This window comes from Cervus canadensis, chromosome 31, assembly GCF_019320065.1.
Source record: "Cervus canadensis isolate Bull #8, Minnesota chromosome 31, ASM1932006v1, whole genome shotgun sequence".
NCBI lineage: Eukaryota > Metazoa > Chordata > Mammalia > Artiodactyla > Cervidae > Cervus > Cervus canadensis.
The window spans coordinates 21,987,719-22,009,542 of record NC_057416.1 but is presented as its reverse complement, the minus strand read 5'-3'; the positions used below and the strand labels follow the sequence as shown (position 1 = coordinate 22,009,542).

The 21,824-nt window shown below is 40.7% G+C and overlaps 1 protein-coding gene across 8 annotated transcripts in view; it reads right to left on the bottom strand.

Annotated features, from left to right (window-relative positions):
* Positions 1-21,824, bottom strand: part of DLC1 (DLC1 Rho GTPase activating protein) — a 415,436-nt gene that overhangs the window by 121,924 nt on the left and 271,688 nt on the right. The window lies entirely within an intron of this gene.

Below are 21,824 nucleotides of genomic sequence, written 5' to 3'. Positions count from 1 at the left end.
CAGAGGGACAGAAGTATGCATTTTAAGACATGATTAAAGATAAATTAAGTTTTTGAGATATTTGATATCTGTAGTCATTCCATGGCTAATTTATTGTGACACTGGTTACTGTTTTGCTTCCCATCTTATATTAAGGCATCACATACAAAGAGGTAGAGTATTAAAGAAAATCATTTCACATAACTAGTTTGATGGCTTTTATAGTTCACTTAATAGAAATACAAAATACTTTGACCTGCATATTGGGGCATTTATGTAGTAGACTTAATCTTAAGTGTGACAAGGTTTTACAGAATATCTCTAGTCTGTTCCCATCCCTTCATTTTTTCCATTAGTAAATGGGATAAATGTAATATTTTGAAGAGTTGTTAGGAAAGTTATAAAAGAGTATGTATATCAGGGTAATTTGTAAACTCAAAATCTATACACAGACATGAATAACTTGTTGCAACAAAACCTAATGGGTTATGGTAATGACTTACTAAGTTCTTGTTCTAATATTATGATTAGAGCTTTTTCTCTTTCAATCTGTATATTTGTCAAAAGAGCATCCTGAAACATATTTTATTTCCTCTATTGTGACTCATGATTCCTTTTGAAGGAATTTCCTGTTCATATAAACAGGAAACACACAATTACCATAGAACATCTAAATAAAATTAAAAAGAGAAAACACTTGCAAATTAAATATTCGAGGATCCATGTCTAGAATACATGAAGCACTCATGCGTGTGTGCATGCTAAGTCACTTCAGTCATGTCCGACTCTTAGAAACCCCATGAACTCTAGCTCACCAGGCTCCTCTGTCCATGGGATTCTCCAGGCAAGAATACTGGAGTGGGTTGCCATGACCTCCTCCAGGGAATCTTCCTGATCCAGGCATTGAACCTGCCTCTCTGCATGTCCTCAGTAATAAAAAGACAACTTGGTTAAAAAATAGGCAGAGGATCTGGATGGACATTTCTTCAGGGAGGGTATACCAATGGTCAATAAGCATAAAAACAGGATAAGTAGTACTATCCATGAGTATGGAATGGGAAATGTACACCAAAACCACAAAAAGATACCATGTCATACCCACTAGGTTGGCTCTAATCAAAAAGACAGACATTAATATGTGTTGGTGAGGATGTGGAGGGTTTGGAACTCTCACCACTGCTGATGAGAATGTAAATGCTGCTGCAGCTTTGGAAAACAGCCTGGCACATCCTCAAAACGTTAAACATAGAGTTACAATATGATCCAGCATTCCACTCCTAGGTATATACACAAGAGAAATGAAAATACATGTACACACCACAACTTGTATAAGAATGTTCACAGTAGTATTATTTATGATAGCCCAAAGCAGAAACAACCCAAATGTCTGTCTACTGATAAATGGATAAATAAAATGTGGTATATACATACAATGGAATATTGTTTGGTAATAAGAAAGTATTAACACATGCCACAAGACTTTAGGTGAATGAAGCCAGTCGTAAAGGATCATATTTTATATAATTCTACTAGATGAAATATTTGGTAGGCAAATTCATAGAAGCTGAAAGTAGAGGAATAGTTGCCTGGTCATGGGGGGATGGAGGTAGAGAGGTTTGGGGGGAAAAGGTGGAGTGACTGCTAATAGGCACATGGTTTCTTTCCTTTTTTCCCCTCACCTTTGTTCCCCAGCTTTACTGACTTATAACATTGTGTAAATTTAAGGTAAACAACGTGATTCAGTTGAGGGTTTCTTTACGGGGTGACAAAATGTTCTAAGATTGCACAACTCTGTGAATATACTAAAAACAATTTGAATTATACACTTTAAAAAGGTGAATTGTATAGTATGTTAATTATATCTCAATAAAGCTCTTGAAAGATGGGGGATGGAAGGAGAATATGCTTCTTTTTCCTGGATTCTAAATTTTGTTTTCCCTTAAAAATAATGGATGACTTGATAAGATGCAGGAACAAAGAAGCTATCTACCTCCAGGCTGATGAAGAGAACCTGGTCCCTAGAAAGTAACGGTTAACTCTGAAAGTGTTCATTTCCTTCAAACTGGTGACCTGCGGTTATCAGGAGCATTTCTATCTTAAACCAGATGGATTAGTAAAATGATTTGGTCCTGTGCAGACCAAAGAAGCTAATGGTCAAAAGCTTTGATGCTGTCAAACAACTAAGCAAATAACACGTTAGATGAAAAGAAAACAGACATACAGACACCACTGAGGGAGCCTTTGATCTCCTCTGCGGTGGCTGCTCGCTCATAAAGGACACTGAAAACTGTTGCTTTTTCCTAATGAGCCTTCCCTGCCTTATTAGGGTCACTGATTTCATGTGCATCAAACAGGCGGGAAACGGCACTGCCTTCTAAGAGGGGGCTTTGATGTTTTATTGATACTCGCCAATAAACCATTTCTTGCACCCTCAGCCAGTAAATAGCGATTATAGGATACCTTAAAAACTACTATATTTAGCTTCTGCTGGTGTGAACAGAAGGTGCGCCAGAAAAGGTTACAGCTGAAAGTCCAGAATGCCTTGGAAGTCCTCATCAGACTCATGTAGCAGCTTGCTTTTTCTAGTTTATTGCTGTTTATTTCTTAAGCTTACAAGTCACTGTTTGTCTCATAAAACTGTTAAAACAGTAAATTGTAAAGCAAGGTTAAGTTGCAATGCACCTAGGATAGTTCACGTCATCACTCCTCTTTGAGGTTTTGACACTTGGGGAGTTGAGGGGAGTCAGGCTGTCTGTGCACAGTGTATGGAGTATGTGTACAGGAGGGTTCTATCCAGATAGACGACGTTTTCAGGATTACATAGAAAAGAAACACCATGCAAAGGGTTGTAAGCATTTGCCACTTTGCTTACGGTTGGAGAAGGGACTGGTGGGTCACTGTGTCACATGCCGCTTGGCTAACAGGAGAGACACATGGGGACCGGGATACTCAGCACAGGAGAAAGTAAGCTTGTCTGTCATAGGACTTGTGTACTGTACAAACAGGTGCCTGACCTTCAAGTTCTTCAAATTCTTGGTTTTATTGCTAAGCCTCAATTTCTTTTAAATCCTGATAGGAAGACGAGAGAGAATCAAGGGAGGGGTTTTATTCTTGCTAACTGATGGAGATGATTGCCATTTTCTGTTTAATGTATCACTGAAGAGGGCCAGCCTTGGGGTCAAAGGAATTTGGTTAGGATCCAAGACTCACCATTGACGACTGTACACATTTGGGCAAATTACTTAACTTTTTTATTCTTCCAGGACTAAAGGAGGTGATCTCTAGCGTTTCTGTGCTTCTAAATATTTTAAGTCAAAAAAGACACAATTAAGTCCTTAATTCCTAATTTACAAAAGGAATATATGCTCTTTGCATAAAATTTAGAAAACACAGAGGATCAAAGAGTTGGAAATTTCACTCACTTTATAATCTTGGGCACCACCAGGTCAAAGGCTGTTAGAGCAGGGAGACACAGCAACAGTTATCTTGTCCAAACTTCTTGAAATTTAACAGATGAGGAGCCTGAGATACGACTTCTCCAGGATCACACAGAATACCCGACTGAGCACACGACTGTGCTCATTAGTTTAAAATGTCTTACCCCCTAATTGTTTGCAAATGGCATTTTTTGATCTTCTCCTTCAGTGCTCGCTAAAAAAGTGGGAACTTGGAACCATTCTTTCTTTTTTTCTTTGGCCACACCTCATGCTATGCAAAACTTCCCTGACCATGGATCAAACCAGCACCCCCTCCCCCAGTGGAGGCGCAGAGGCCCAACCACTGGACCATCGGGAAAGTACCAAACCATCACTTCTTATATGTAGACATACTTGATTGTATTTTCTTCACAAAGGGAATCCTTGTGGCTTTTTAAAAAACATGTTGCTGTGTTCAGCTGCTGGCGTCTCTGCAAGACACAAATAACCTGAGAATCCCTACATATCTGGCACATCCAGTTTAGTCCACTGTTTACTCTGATTTACTCCAAGTCTGTCACAATGGCCCCTCTGGAGTTCTTAGTTCCCTCATCAGCATGGTTCCAGCTGTTCTAAATAGAGAGGTGACCCTGTTTCACTTGGCCACTGGTGTCAGCAGCAGACACAGTATGGGGTCAGAGGTGAAGCAATATTAGGAGACCAGAGAGCCAAACTTACAGGGTGGGCAGACCGACAGTTCTGGGCCAAGGAATGCTGAAGCTGGGTTGGGGGATAATGTGTGGGGACAGGTTAAGATCCTCTTCCTCCAGTCAACTGCACACACAGTAACTAGGTAGCCATTCTTATTTCTTTGCCATTCAAACCTAATCATTCAGCTAAAATCGCAGACTTTAGGGTGTGAAGAGAACCATGATTGAAAGGCTGCTCCCCATAATCCATCTTCATATCAAGTGATATTAAGGCTGCCTTGGCAATTGCAAGAGATGCAGCATGTTTACCTCATCACTTCTGGAATTTTAAATTCAAATATAAGCTATTTCTGTACATTCATAAAATATCATATTGTATTAGCGTTCTTAAAAATAGCCATTTATTTCATTACATTGTCTTCTGTAATAGGTGAAAAAATTGTTTTAACATGAAAGAAATAAAGCTCTTCCATGATTGGTTCTGTTTGCTTGTTTTCTCTGAAGGAGCAATAATATTTGGGGAAGAAATAATGGCATGTGTAGCAAAAAATTTATTAAAAGTATAGTATTTATTCACATTTTTGACTACTGCTAAATATTTTACAACTCTGGTTTATGTTTGTGTATAGCCCTTGGCCATTGTGATCCTCATTTCAGACAGATGTTGCAATTTTCACCTGAAAGGAGTTTCAATACATTTTTTAGTATGTTCTCTTTCTTCCTAATAGCTAATATTTCCTTCTCAAAAGATAATGTATTTTAAAGACTCACTCTTATTTTTTATTTTATTCAGTTCATGGAGTATATTCCATGGAAGGAAATTTGCATAGGATAAGAATGTACTTCAAAGGAATTTTAAGTAAAGGCCCTTAAAGTAATAATCCCACATTCAATGTGTACCTCATCTTCCAGCACATTGCTTCAGTTTCAACAAAATATTTAAACCCATAAATGAATGTCAAATAATTTGGCCTGTCATCTGAATATTTCATCAACACAATGTTTTGATACTTGGATATTTCTGAGTTGTTCATTTCATCCAGCTGTTTGATATTTAAATAAATAAAACCTTCATATGCCGTAAGTCCTTAGAGCAAGAGAGTCTGGGATTGAGGATCTGGTTGCAGGGAAATGAATTCTACTGGTTTATTGTCTCTTTCTGAGGCTAACATCATAATAAATGAATGCCACGGAGTCTCAACCACTCATAAGCTATAACAATTAAATTTTTTCTTTGCCTTTCTTTTATTTTCTTTTTTATTTTTGAAATAATGGAGTATATTCAAGGCAGTGCTAAACCCTGAATCACACTGTAATTATTTTTCACACAGCTTATTTGCATTAAAAAAAAAAACAAGTGATAACAGCATGCAATTCACTCCAAGCTAGATACTGGTCCCTCATCCATTAGTTGAAGACAAACACAGGTTCCAATAAAACATTTAGTAAGTGGTTGGGTAATTCAGGACAGGTCTATTTCAAGCCTATTTCCTGTTTACATAAGCATCCAAGTCTAATTCTAATTAGCATCCTGAAATCAGCCCTAATTAGTAAATATATTTTGGATAGTTCATTCAAGAGAACACACAGCCTACGAAGAAAAGATCTGTATACATGGAGATCTGAGGGCAATATTACAAATGAAGAAAACTGTTTCTAAGCACTACCATTTCAGATCAAAGAAGGCTAGATAGCGAAACATTTGCTAAGTGGGAGAAATACCTTTGCTTGGGTCTCTTTTTAAACATCTGTCTTAGGTTGAACATAAAATAAAACAATGGCGCATGTAAGTTACATTTGTCGAATGAACATTGGAGAGTCACATGGATTAAATTTTGAAGCCTCACTCAACCATAAAAGGCACACAAATGCTGGGAAGTTGAATTTTGGGGGGTCGTTTTGGCAAAGAAATGAGCTTTATATAAAAAAGAAAAAGCCCAAATTACTGATTTATAAATAATGTTGTTTAAAAGAAGACAAACCAGAAAATATTTTGAGAACTTTAGGAGGGCTTGAGTTTTCTCATTTAAACATCATCACCTTTCTATAAATTAGACATTATTATGCCTACTTTTGAGGTGAACTACAGAAGGAAGATTCAGAAAAGTTCAGCATCTTGCCCAGCTCATTCAGCTATTAAACCACTGACACAAAATTTGAACCTAACTCATATTTATTTAGATTCCCTGGTAGCTCAGTTGGTAAAGAAACCCACCTGCAATACAGGTTCGATCCCTGGGAAGATCTCCTTAATAAGAAAATGGCAACCCACTTTGGTACTCTTGCCTGAAAACTCCCATGGACAGAAGAGCCTGTCAGGCTACAGTCAAAGCCCATGTTCTTTGCTGTTCACACATTTTGCAGCCTCTGAAAGTTTTTCAGTCTCTAAGTCATGTCTGACTCTTTGCAACCCCATGAACTGCAGCACGCCAGGCTCCTCTCTCCACCACTGTCTCCTGGAGTTTGCTCAAATTCATGTCCACTGAGTTGGTTATGCTAACCATCTCATCCCCTTCTCCTCTGGCCATCTATCTTTCTCAGCATCAAGGAATGTTGGTCTGAATCAATAATGGAGAAGCTGAATTCTACGTGGAGGTCAGGAGCCCATGAGACAGTGAGACCAGGCTACCTGGGACGGGCTATCCCTTGTAACAGAGAAGTGGGTGAGAAATGCTGCTCCTCTGCATCCCTGTGGTGAAGCACAAACTCTGCACCCCTGCTGCTGACCTGGGAGCGCTCTGTGCCGTGTACAGGAGTCCCGGGAACCGGGTAGGTAGGATAATCTTCATTACTGTGCATGTTGCACTTGAAGCACCAATTACCACAGTACATTAATTTAGAAGGGCTTTGCAGGTGGCACCAATGGTGAAGAATCCACCTGCCAATACAGGAGATGAAAGAGATGCGGGTTCAATCCCGAGGTTGGGAAGATCCCCTAGAGTAGAAAATGACAACCCCCTCCAGCATTCTTGCCTGGAAAATTCCATGGACAGAGAACCCTGAGGGGATACAAAGGGTCCATGGGGTGGCAAAGTGTCGGACATGACTGAGCAGGCACACATGCACGCATGCATTACTTTAAAAAGATAAGGTATTTACATGTATTAACCTTATCCATGGCTGATTCATGTCAATGTATGACAAAAACCACTATAATATTGTAAAGTAATTAGCCTCCAACTAATAAAAATAAATGAAAAAATAAAATAAAATAAAAAGATAAGGTAAGTTTAGCAGATTTACAAAAATTCAAAAAAAAACATTAAAAAATGGAGTAATTTGTGTACTTTTAACATTTTCTGCATCATATCAGCCATATTTTTCCCCAAAGGGAGGTCAAGTTGTTTCTAGAGTATAAAGAAGCTGTATAGGAGTGTATAATACATTTGAGTAATAGGCAATTTATTTGTGATAGCTGTTTTCTCCTGGTCATTTTTATTGTGATAGGGTCTTATCCAACATTTAATAATAAAGAGCACTGAGGCTACTTGCATTTTTATAAGCATATCCATTTAGAAATGAAAAACTGGGAGCAAGGCAGTAAAAAGAAGAAATACACTTTATCTTTTACTTTAATTTTACAGATGAAGTATCTAAAGTCTCTTTGACTATGGAGTGACATTCGATGGGCCAAGGATGACAATGGCCTTATTTGCACTTATAAAATGAGGTAATGATAGCTTGATGTTGGGGCTAAAAAGCTGATCCCTCTTTCCTCTGGGAGCTATAAGGAAAATATGGACAGAAAGCATTGTATTCTCCTCAAAGCTTAAAGCCAAAAGGAAATCTCTATATTCAACTAACTCTAACTGCTTTCATTTTGCAGAATGATAAATTTCTTCAAGGAGTGGTATTCTGAACCTGTGTATAAAATATCAACCTGGGGCTAATTTGTGTTAATTTTCTTGTGCAGTAGAAAGAAATGCAGTGTTAAAGGACAAAGCCTCATAGATTATGGATTCACAATAATTAATCCATAGGTTGAACCCACCAATTAACTAGAGTTTTTTCTTTTTTTAGCTGAAAGATAATTAAATCTTTTCCCAGAAATCATTGTCTTGGAGGATATTTCCTAAGAAATGGGGCCAGATGGCTCATCATCACCCATTGGCCGCAGTAATAAGTCAATTTGGACAAATTGCCATATACACATTCAGTCGTGGCAGCCTTTAATTTCTAACAGCTTTAAAAGCATCCATTAAAGCAAAATAGAGGAGAAAGGACTATAAATAGCTGGCAGTTTTTAGGAGGATTGTTTGAAGACTAGAAGGTTTGGTACTTATTATACAAAATGCTAACAGTAAGAAGCAGTAAAAGGCAAAATGAAATTTAAAAACCTACAATTAAGGTATTACCCATTTTCTGATGTTAAAATGGAACCCGTTTTTGAAATTCTGAATAATATATTTCTAGTAAGTCAAAAATATATTCTGTTAATGCAGAATGCTTTAAAACATATAAACTAGAAGAAATCATGAATTTACTTAAAGATTAAAAGAATGCAGAAGGTAGGCTCTACTATGGTGTTTCAGCAAAGAAAATGCTGCAAAATCAAGGTGGATAAGTCTCTCTTTGATTATGATCTCTTTAAGTCTCACTCAGTTTTCTAATACATAGTTATGTTACAGATTCTTGATTTTCTGCAAACTGCAAAGATTTTATTTATTAGTTCAATTCTTTTTAACAATCTTAGTTCAAGCTGATTGCCACATCAGTTATTGGTATTATTTTACCTTAACTAATGGGAAATGTGATTATAAAATTCTGTCTGATCCTCTTTATAAATTGATGTTAAAAACAGAATTAAAACTTAGAATTCCTAACCCCCTAGTTAGGCTGTCAACCTTGTCATACAGTTGCTCTGCCCACATCCATAAGAAATTACCTATATAATGATGTCTTCAGTGGGGAAAAAAAGAAAAATAGCAATTTGTTTGAGTGTATTAAACCATAGGTTCTTGTATTACTTTTAAAAATTTATTAAACTCTGACAGTATTCCTTTTATAACTCTGAGCCAGGTAAATCTTTTTGTATGTGCTTTGGAGATGGATTCAAAAGAATCAATTAGAAATATTTAGCATAAATGTTGTACAGGGCAATGATTATCACCTTTCTATTGAAATAAAAACAACTTGAGGTTGATGTTACAATTTGGTCTCTATCTACAAGGACTTACTACTCACTCAGGTAAACTGTTAGGCAGTAGAAAAACAAAGCTACAGCTAGATGTTCCTTGCTCCTGGGCATCAAGGGGATAAAGGAGACATGGTGGGTCCTGAAAATAATTTGACCTTTCTAAAATAAGAAATAATATACAAAGCACTGAGTCTTTTCAGTTATGGAGTTTCTTTTTTTCCTCTGTAAAATGTAGAGACTGGAGGCTTACATGGCTTCAAAGTCCCTTCCAGCTCTGATCTTCCATGATTATATACGAATTATCCTCATAGGGAAGTCAGTTCATCCTTTCAGGTATTTTGCTTGTTCTGAGAACCCTGCAGTGCAGTGGTTAGAACCAGGCACAATGACTGTACAAGGAGAGGACGAAGCTTTCTGTTGCTCACATTCCTCACATTTTGTTGACCTTTCTGACCACATAGAAAATTATTTGTAGTATTTTCAGAGTAGAGCAATCAAAGCCACACATCTCTTCCTGGGTTATAACTGATCAATTTTAAATAGTGTGGACCTATACACATGCTGAAAGAATGAATGAATGAATGAACAGTTCATTCATTCTGACATCCTTTGGATTAAGTTAATAAGTATCAGGTAACTCTATGCTCTTAAACATCCAGGCTTGCACATATTTTCACTTTTAGCCAAAACCAAGTTCTTTGTGTGTACATGTGTGTGTATGTGTATAAATATGCATGTGTTAACCAATATGTATTTATATTGGTATACAGAAGCAGTTTAATTGGAAAGGAAATCTAAAAACAAAACTCTCTCTTCTCTACAGACTCTGTGAAAATATAAAACTAACACCTATCAGATCATTAAACTAATTTTGATCATCCTTTCTCTCTGTGTGTTAGACTTGAATCTCTAACTCACACGAAACTATCGAGGAAATCAGAATATGTACCCTCTCAGGATACCCTGCCCCATAGCTATGTGGTTTAGTGAGGTATTTGCGTCTTTTAACACATTAGAAAAAAGCTTCCCTTCTTCAGGTGAAGCTGTCCTCCTCCAGGGCTTGGAGATCTGAGGACAGGCTGGACTTCAGCTCCGAGGTGGCTCTTGGTTGGGAGCAGGGCTGCTGCTGCCCAACCAAGGCTCTGAGTTATATAGTTAGCAATTGGAATCAGTCCAATTTCCTGGAAGTTCATAAAAACCATTCCTCTCCAGAACCATCAGAAGAGCAAGCATTTATTGAGCCTACTGCGTGATCTCCTAAAGCAAATCAACCCTGAATATTTACTGGAAGCATTGATGCTGAAGCTGAAGCTCCAATACTTTGGCCACCTGATGGAAAGAGCTAACTCACTGGAAAAGACTGTGATGCTGGGAAAGATTGAGGGCAGGAGGAGAACAAGGCAACAGAGGCTGAGATGGTTGGATGGCATCATCAACTCGATGGACATGAGTTTGAGCAAACTGTGGGAGATAGTGAAGGACAGGGAAGCCTGGGGTGCTGCAGTCCAGGGGGTCACAACTGAGTGACTGAACAACAAACAACTGCGTGCTTTGCACTCTGCTGGGAGGTGCGGGAGTGTGTAAGTGAAAAGAAGACAGGTCCCTGTCTTCAGAGCTCACAGTCTGGCTGGAAAGCCAGAACAAAACCAGGCAAAATGGTGCGGTTAGAAGTCAGGTTCTGAATATACCATCACTTGATTTTTCTCTTTCTTCCTTATATAAAAAGGACACTGGGTAGGAGGACTTTGAGAGTATTGACCTACAGCTACAAGTTTCTTATCTCTAATCTACAAACAACATGTGCAACACATCATATCTAGTGCTCATGGTGAAGAAACAACTACAAGAGTAGCTATGATCTGCAGATGTCTGGGGAGATTAAGGGCTTCATGTTAAATCACTGAAGACTGGGGTGAATATTCCAGTATTGGGATACTATGGAGGCAAAGACACAAAAATAGGAACCACTTTAAGTTGTGTGTGGACCAGTGAAAAGTCCAAGGTAACTGAAACAGATATCAAGGTTGGGTTATACGCGGGGAGACAGGTAGGACAAGATCAGACTGGGGTCTACCATGCCATCACCTCTAGTGGATCACAGGCACATAACTGCCAAATGACTTGAAATCATTTGGGGACATAAATTGGATTTGTCACCATGGAGCGCTTTACTCAGTGTGAAATGTTCCAGGATTGGAACCAGGATCTTGGTCAATATTACACCATTTTCTAAGGACGCAGTGAAACAACTACCCAAGACACACACACACACACACACTCACAGACACTTACACATGGGCCCAGATCTCAAGAGGGAAACAATCCTGATAGGTAATCTCCGGCCTATGCCATGTTCGCTGCTTCAAAGACAACTCCAATGAGGGGAAAGTATTAGAAATGGGAAGCTTTCCAGAAGAAGAGTGTTAAAATATTGGCTCCTACAGAACCGTAACCCAGAGAGAAATGTTCTCCTCAAACAACAAAACAATTTACAAAGTGGCTTGAAGTCAGTTGGAGAGAAAGCAGAGTTTGGGAGGTAAGCCAAGGAGCTTGCATTTCTGTGATGCTTGTTCTGGTGCCAGTGATAAACACGAGTGCATCCCACTAGCCCTCCGCCTGCCGAGAGCTAAGCGGCTACAGTGCTCTCTGAACATAAATAATCTTAATCTTCAAATGAACAGTAGACACAAGAGAACAAGATCAGGGAGACTTTTTTTCTTAGCCCTTTATGGAAACTTCCAGAGGAACAAACTTCAGCCTACTATGGAAATCTCACTTGGAATAGCTGTTTCTGGAGCCTCAGGTGTATCTCTGTACAGTTTACCAGACTGGACTTGCTCTTTTCCTATAATAGTGACCCTTAAGCCACAGAAGCTGCAGAAGAAGTCAAGGGCTTAGCCAGTTTCAAACTCACACAGAGGGGCTGGTTGTTCAAAGGAACACGAAAATGACATTTGAGTGAGTCATGTGATAGTTCATCTAGTCTTCCTTAAGATGTTTTAAATGCTGGTACCGGAAAAGGGCACAATGATCACTTGGCAGTGTTTGTTTTTTAAGCAACATCATTAACCAAGTTATTCATGAACAATTTCTATTCAGATGGAAATATATGCATTCTCTTTAATTTCATAATATTAATATAATTTCATAATATTGTTAGGGAAAGCCCCAGAATGTGGAAAATCTGAACTTTTTCTGGAGATTGCACATTAATAGCATAGATCAGCCTGTTTGCTTCACACTGTCACACTGGCAGCAGGTAAGGGTGGCTTGGCATGCAAACTATTCAATTATGAGTTGTTTTGGATAGTCTTGGACCATAAAGAAGGCTGAGTGCCAAAGAATTGATGCTTTCAAATTGTGGTGTTGAAGAAGACTCTTGAGAGTCCCTTGGACAGCAGGGAGATCAAACTAGTCAATCCTAAAGGAAATCAACCCTGAATATTCACTGGAAGGACTGATGCTGAAGCTGAAGCTCAAATACTTTGACCACCTGATGTGAAGAGCTGATTCACTGGAAAACACCCCGATGCTGGGTAAGATTGAGAGCAGAAGAAGGGGATGACAGACGATGAGATGGTTGGATGGCATCATCAACTCAATGGATATGAGTCTGAGCAAACTCCAGGAGATGGTGAAGGACAGGGAAGCCTGACATGCTGCAGTCCATGGGGTTGCAAAGAGAAGGACACAACTGAGCGACTAGATGAAAACAACAAAAGCTCTCCCTACTAATCGTACTCAGGAGGCTGAGAAAGATGGCAAGAACAGCTAAAGCAGAGATGAAGAGGAAAGGGAAATAAACCTATGAGGGAAGAGAAGGAGACAGCTGGGAAAGAAAGGAGAAAAGCTCTGGGGCTTTTCTACATCTAAGTGATTCTTACATAGACTCAAAGTCTAGTTGTGAAATATTGTTCTTTCATAAAGGGCTTCGGATGCCGAACTGTGGATTCCTATTGTCCCTGTATGGGGCTTCCCTCATAGCTCAGTCAGTAAAGAATCTGCCTGCAATGCAGGTTTGATTCCTCGGTTGGGAAGATTCCCTGGAGGAAGGCATGGCAGCCCACTCCAGTATTCTTGCCAGGAGAATCCCATGGACAGAGAAGCCTGCCAGTCCATGAGGTCGCAAGAGTCAGAGCCTGGCAGGCTACAGTCCAGGGAGTCTCAAGAGTCCATGGGGTCACAAGGGTTGTATACACGAATTAGGGACGAAGCCACCATTGTCCCTGTATGCACACTTTGAACTTCTCATCACCTGAAATAAAAGCAGATGCTCAGACATTATCCCAAGAGGTGAGATGGTCTTTCAATTAAGAGTTAAGGCCACTTAGAAATGTACTGTTATGCAAATTTATGTAGTAAACACCTTCAGTATGAACAAGCAGGACACACTTGAACTTGCACTTGAACACAAGTTTTCCTAGATTAAGGAAATGTACCTGTTTGGGGTACATTTTTTTTCCTTTGGTTTCTTTTTCTTCAGTTCCTGGTCTTCACACTCATTCTGCCCTTTGATATGTTTTTATATTCTAGCTGAGTTTTGACTGTAGATCATAAAAGGAAGAGAATTAGACAATTAATATTGAGCTAAGAGGCTCTACGGATGTAACAGAGAAAACAGAAGAAAAGCTCTTTCCGTGTCCTTCTTCATGCTCTGCCCCCACTTTCTCTGAAGGGCAGAGGAATGCTGTGAGGAGCAGCTCTCTGGCTTTTCAACAAGGACAAAGGATGCTGATGGAGAACGTCTCTCTTGGTGCCCGCCCCCCACCCGGCCCCTGCCTCAGTTGGTAAGGTCTCCTTCCTAGGGGACCCTGCTGGGCTGCAAGGAAATAAGAGGCGTTATTCGCGCACCACTCACTATCTTTCAGGAGCTAATTAGCTGGTATTGACTATCCAGACCGTGGGGCCCTTTCACCCTCCTTTGGCAGCTTGCCTTTTGGTCATTTACCATGCTTCATTAACTGGATAAAGTTCAGATCTGCCCATTTGTCTCACCCTTAGGAGCACTGATGGCAGCTTTCTTGGGGAAGGCAATCGAAAGGGCTATGAGGGGATTACCGATAGAGGAGGATTATCTAAACTGGTGGTTTTCAACCTTTTAAACTAGGAGTCCTTTTACAGGTTAAAAAAAAATTTTTTTGAGCACCCTGACGGGACAGTAATTATACTGTTAGTGTCTGCTGAGGAAGGTGAGCAGGTGCTCATAAAAAAGAAAGTCTTGTTCATCTTGTCTTCTTGCTCTTCAAACACATTCTCTTCTCCTGCCAACTCCTCTTGGAAAGACATCTTTCCTAGGGCATCAATAATACTATGAATTCCTTGTGGTTCAGACTCAAGTAAAGCAATGAAGGTTTACAGGAGAAGCCTGGTATCTATCATCTGTTGGAAAGTCTTACTGACACAAATACAGATTGTTGAGATGTTTTGGAATAATGACTAGGAAATAACAAGGAAAAATGAAAGAAAAATCTCTTTCCATTTCACGATAGGTGTTTCCATTTGTGAAGGCTTAAATTTGAAGATAGTAGTTTTCTTGTTTAGTGATGATTCAATGTATGTGTGAATCCAAAGAAACTGAAATCAACTTAAAAATGCTGGAGATTATGGAGAGTATGATCCTAATGTGTTTTTTAACAGTGTTGCTGCCTAGTTAGCGATGGGCCTCAGGGTGAAGATTTCAGAGCACACGTGAAAGGCATACCAGCTTCAGGAAGAGTTGCTAAAATGTGCATGGTCAAAAAGAGTAAACCTTTTATTTTTCCTGTGCGTGGTCCACATTTGTTGTTTCTCTTTGCTCATTGTTTGAACAAATTGTTCTCAGTATCTGGACTCCATCTTCTCTCAACAGATAATTAGTCTTCATCATCAAGAAAATAGAGGTGATAAGGTTTGAAGTAATTAGCAACATCTGCATTCTTGGAACCAAAAAAAGGTGCTCTTATCTTTCCATGGATTCTTATAGTCCCTCCCCCATTCTTTTCCTATCTGCTGATCACTCCCAAGTCGGTATCTCCAGCCCTATCTCTCTTCTCTTTCCAGTTTAGACTCAGACATGCACCTGACCACTGGCCACGTGCACTGGGATGGCCATAGGCACCTCATACTCACCTCTTCCTCCTTAACCTGATTCTCCTCCAAAATTCCTCATCTTAATGGAACCACCATTCCTTCAAGCATCCAGGGTAGGAACTGGGTAGTAAATCTTTGCTCTTTCCTTCACTCCACATGTGTGCTAAGTCGCTTCAGTCGTGTCCGACTCTGTGCAACCCAGTGGACTGTTTCCTGCCAGACTCCTCTGTCCATGGGATTCTCCTGGCAAGAATACTGGAGTGGGTTGCCATGCCTTCCTCCAGGGGATCTCCCCGACCCAGTGAATGAACCTGCGTCTCCTGCATCTCATGCACTGCAAGCAATTCTTTTAACTGCTGAGCCATTAGGGAAGCCCAGTGTTAACATCCCAGGTATTATTTTACCTTCTAATAGTTACCAAGTCCATCCTCCACTGTGGAGCTCAGCTAAACTTCCTTCTTTCAGGCTCTCTACCCTGGATGCTTACAGGGACCCTTAACGACTCTTCACTCTGCCTAAAAATAAGGTCCCTGCCTGTTCGTGGGACATTCAAGACTTTTCATGACCTTCCGTTTCCACTTTGATCTGCCACTTTCCTTGGTCCACTTCACCAAACTGTACATACTAACCAATTGCTTATATTCCTTTTACTTGAAATCTCTCCACCTTTCTTTCTTCATCTGACTGACTCTAACCCACCTTCTCTGAACCTTATGACCAAGCTAAGTGCCCCTCCTCTGTGACCCTATGATACCTGGTACATACCTGTCTCTTATCACCCGTATGTTACATTATATTGTAATTAACGGTTAATGCATTTTTCCCTCTTACATTTTTCCCCTTCCATCTGATGCTTCCAGTCATGAAGGAAGATAGTTGCCTATACTGTGATGCAATGGCTTGTTTTTTGAAAAAATGCAGGAAGTTTCTGACATACTTTGAGAGCCGAGCTGTAGTCCTTGCACTGCCTTGAACTGGGGCAGGACTACCACATGCTTGTGACCCACAGACTGTGGCTGTGTGACCTTAAGGTCAGGTCAGAAGCCGTGATGCTGCCTGGCCTTTGCTCTGGAGTCCGGTTCCACCTGATAAGAAGTGTGGCGGCCCTCAGGTTCCCGTGCAGGGAGGAAGCCCAGGTCACATGTCTAGAGGCCACGTGTAGGTGTTCTCTTGAGCCCCAGCTGAGGTGCCAGCTGACGGCAAGCATCAACCACCCGACCCAGATGAAGAAACCTCTGGGTGGGTCAAGCCCCCAGCTGTGGCGTCACCCCAGTCTTTGAAACTTTCCCCTCTGAGGCCCCAGATCTTGTGATGCAGAGGCCCCTGTGTTCATCCTAAATCCTGCTCCACAGGCTCGGGAAGCTTCCTAAGTGGTTGTTTTTACACCACAGCGTTTGGGGTGGTCTTGTAGCAATGGTAACTTAAGCACACCCACAGCAGTAATCTGCTCATTAACTCTTTATTGGCTCATCACTCATTGATCTCACCTCATTATTTCATCATGCTCCTGGTGATCGTGTCCTAAATAAGCTAATGCCCCCAAGTCATCATCTCAGGGACTTTTTAAACAAGGGAAATCCAAGTTAAGACACTGCCCAGCCCCCACCTTCAGAAGTTATTCAGGTGGATGTAAAACATTAAAAATGCTTTAGAAAAACACTTTAACTGGCTACAGAAGGGGCCAGAACTTAGACCAAGACAGTGGTCCTGAGAAAGCACAATTACTAGAGAAGGCAGAGTAGCCTGCTTTACCTCCAAGGCTCTTTGCGACCCCATGGACTGTAGCCCACAAAGCTCAGGCAGGAATACTAGAGTGGGTTGCCATTTCCTTTTCCAGAGCATCTTCCCAACCCAGGGATCAAACCCAGGTCTCCTGCATTGCAGGCAGATTCTCTACCATCTGAGCCACCCGAGGAAGCCCAAATACCAAACACTGAAGGTTAAAAGTCCAGTAACAGCTTTTGCCCAGAATTGAGATTTTTAGAGGCCATTTTCAATGATGGCAAAGTAAAAGAAGAACTGAGGTAAAGATATGTTTTCATTTAAAGGAAAAAATAACTTTATTTCCAAAAGTCTGAAAGCATGCCTTTAAAATATCTTAGATTTTCTGTAGGAGTCTCAGGTATCTCAGGTAAGATTGATTTGATCAAAAAAGAATTAGGAATTAAGATGGCAATAGTGGTATCCTTAGTATTGAGTGAAGTTGTTGATAATTCAACATATGCAGTGTTCTTCCTTTTACTGGGTAGATTCAGTCATACGGTGGCATTTTGGGTTGTGTGTATTTATGTTTGTGTATGTATGTGTATATCTCATCTAAAATAGAAGAATTTGATGTTTCAAATGCTTTAGAAAATAAGACCATTCAGAAATCTTATTGAGTAAAGAGTCCAGGGACAGAGGTTGATATCAATTTAGTATTTATAACAAAGGTACCTACAAAACCATGACTGTTTTTACATGACCACATTCCATCATGCAACACTCACCTGCATACCACCGCCTCACTCATTCCTTTACCATATTTATCTGAGTTACCATTCAAATATCTGGAGATAGTCCATGGAGAGGGGCTAGCACCGCGTCCCAGGGTCTAGCACAGTGCCCAAGAAATGTTTCTAATATTTACTGGATGAATAAAGCAGTGCATAAAGCAATGCCTCCCATGATTTAGATCATAAATACTGTTCATTCCTGTCTTGTTGTCAGTACCATGCCCCACCCAGAAGTGACCTTGATTGCAAAACTATAATGAACAAACCCAGACTGAGTGTCTCTATTCCACACAGGCAGAAACAGCCGCCTCTGTTAACGAGCATACCATCCGAACAGCCTCTGTCCTTAACCACGTTGCAGGGAGTTTCACCTCCTGCCCAGAAAGAAGCCAGCAAGTCGCTTTTTAAAGGTAAGTATTTAATGCATAACCACTGAAAATAGAGAGATAAGAGACAAAAAATGTGGCTGAAGTGATGGTGAGGATTCATGACTTGGTTGGATGCCAAGTGAAAGTCAGTTCCAGTTGCTCCATTAGCAGTCCAAACTTCAGGCACTGCCAGACATTACTATCTGCTTGTGCAATTTGGCACAGTTGCCACTAGGTCCAAAATGTAACTGCAAAGCTAGTGCAGCCAATACTTTGCCCTGAAGGATCCACTATAGACGATGCAGCACCTTTTAAAAGAGAGACACACTATATGCAATTATAGTACCTGTTAACACTTACAGAACACCAAGAATATGCCTGGCAGCTTTCTAAGTGCTTTGATTAAAGTGGCTTCTTTCATCCTCACAACAACCCCATGTGGTAGATGTGTTACTATCATGCCCATTTCACGGTTGAGAACATTAAGGCACAGAGAGGTGAAGTAACCTGTCCATAGTTACCCACATTGTATGTGGCAGAATGCAAGTTCAAGTCCCGTAAGTCTGCCTCCAAGATCCATGCTCCAAGTAGCCACACTGCTTTTGACAACTACGGTGTCTGCTTGTCCTGATGCAGTGCAAGTATTTGACGATGAAGACACATTACAAGTACACTCAAACAGGGGCAAAAATAGACCAGCTTTACCTCCAAGGCTAAATACCAAATGCTGAAAGCTAACAACAGTGCAGGAATAATTTTCTAACCGAACTATGCAATATTTTATTAGTAACCAGCCCCATGGCCCTACCTGAAATTGCTCAAAGTTAAGTGTTCTTTCTGGTCTGCAATTCATTTTAGTGGGATATTGTTTATGGCAAGCCTAGTAAATAACATGTAAATGCTTAGCTGCAGTCTTGCAGTCACTTGAAACCATGCCTCTGCTCTCTGTCACCTTTAGTTATGAAGCAAAAGGCAAGCCTATTGATATGGAAGTCTCAGGAAGGCAGGGACCTGTTAGTCCTGGTCATCAGCTCTGTATTTGCAGAGAACGGGGGTCCAGTAACTGACTGAGGCACCTCGTGCACCGCAGTGCCTGGCACAGCATTTCCTCACCCCTGTCTCATCCTCCTCCCAGTCCTTGTCCCTGTACCACGGGTATCCTCACCTAACTGTTAACATGCTTTCTAATGTCCTAACGTGTGCTGCAGCTTCTGCACCTCCTGCTCTGCCTGGAGACCTGGATCTCCGGAAGCACACCTCTTCTCTTGCACCTTTCTCCTGCTTTCGTATCCAGTAAATAACTTGCAGGAAGAGCCGTTCTCTCTGAACTACTGTTTCCTGATCCTAACGCTCCAAACCATTTCTTTTGAAGTCGAGGCCATCAACTCTACATCAATCCAATCTCCTGCTGCTCCTCCTTCTTCATGGAAGACTCTAGGTCTTGGTTCATACACTTCTCTTTCATTTCAACTCCAACAGACTTACCACAAGGCCAAGTTCCTGTAGAGACTGCAACCTTACAATTCCCATCTGTGCTTCAACCTGGCAATTCCAAGACCATCACTGGACACAGTCTGGGCTTGCTTCGGAAGTTTTCAGCTCCAATACCTCATTCTGATTTCAACCTCCCATTCCTCTCCTTCCACAGCCCAGCTCTGGGTGAACCACTCCCTCATTTCTTTCTGACGTGCACCCTCAATTCCCTGGCATCCCAGCTTCTTCCTGCCTTCAGCTAGACAAATCTCTACACAGAATTAGAGCTGCAATCCACTCCTTTTTCCTTCCTGTGACAGTGAGTTACTGCTGGAGAGGATCCCACAGCTTTGCAGACGGGAGCTATCGCCACTCCAAGCTCCCTAACCTTCGTAGGGCTCTTGACTCATTTCTGGACCTCTCTCTCCCCATTCCTTAGTGATTCCTCCAAACCTTCCTGACTCATCTCAAGCTCTGAACCACTTTTATCAGACTGCATTGCCAGAACTGCATTAAGAAAGTTGAGACTATCGGTTATGATCTATATCAGCTCTCCAGACACTCCTTGTCGAGTGATCTCTTACCACAACTATCTCCACCCCATTCTCACTAGTCTCAGACTTTAACTATTTTCTTCTCCCTTTCTCAGAGTTTTGACTTCTACTTCTTTCTCCCTCCCTCCTTCTCTCCCTCCCTCCCTTTCCCTCTCCCCTTCCCCCTCTTCATCCTCTTCAACTGGCAACTTCCCCTTTAGCTTAAGTCTCTTTCATCCTGATTAAAAACCAAACAACCCAAACCAAAATAACAAAAACAGCAATTAACAGAAAACCAAAACATATCTGGAACCAATTCTCTCCCATCCCAAACAATCCCCATTTATCACTCTTTTTCCATATTAGACAAATGGCTCCTAGTGATAACCCTTCAGTGATGTCATCCCTCCCATGACACACCTGGCTGCTTCTTGTCTTTCTGCATGTCACCCACACTCTCTGAAACATCTCTGCCTGCTAGGACCCTCCAGGCTGGGCTGGGGCCTCTCCCTGTAATTTCTTTGGGACATTGTGCCCATTTCTGGAACTTCTACCATTTCCTTCAGTCTACCTGAGTAGAAGATAGTGAGACCTTCTCACACATGGAGTGAGCCATCTTCACTGCCATATCTCCATAGTCTGGCACAATGCCTGGTACATGGGAGAGCATCAGTGAGTTTCTGTTGAATAAATGCTTCCCTATAAAGTTCTACCAAATGGCTCTGCTCCATTCATTTTACCTTTTTATTGCTTTAATATGACTTGATCATTTTTGACCCAAATAATCACTGCTCCCTGCCAGAACAACATTGTTTCCATCTGCTTCATTAAGCTTCTGCAAAGATCTTAGCTGGTTCTTTGCAGTTCAGAGTTCTGGTTGAAGTCAGCTGGCCAACAGAACATCATTTCTTCTCTCACATGTTCTTCTTCAATGACTTCTACACTTAGGAATGTCATAAACTAATAAGATTTCCAAACTATGTGGGCAGAGGATTTGATTGCTAATTTTTATTATCTTAAGTAAGTGCATTAATCCACATCATCCAAAACCAATTTCTAGATGACAGTAATTTCATAAAAGTCAGGATATTTTAATGCAACAAAAAAGTTAGAAGGAATAACAAATAAAGATGGAATAAAGGATACAATTTTAAAATGAATACTTAGAAATTAAGATTAAACTTAGTATTAATTTATTAAATATTAATGCATTTGATACTTAAAAACAGTCAGCATGTTTCTGGATTAATCTGCTCAGGCTGCCATAACAGAATACCAGAGACCGAGTGCCTTAAACAACAGAAATTTATATTCTTACAGTTCTGGATGCTGGAAATCTAATAAATTTATATTTATTACAGTTAAGGTGCCAGAAGGGCTGGGGTCTGGTGAGGACGCTGTCTGGCGTGTAGACAGTCACCTTCCAGCTGTGTCCTCACATGGCCTATTTTCTCTCTGTGTGCATGTTTCTGGTGCCTCTTGTTCTTAAAAACACTAGTCTTATTAGATTATGACCCTGCCTTTTAGATCTCATTTAATCTCAGTTACTTTCTTATAAACCCTATCTTCAAATACAGTCACTGAATTCTGAGGTCCTGGGTGTTTGGACTTCAACATATACATTTGGGGGCTTCCCAGGCGGTG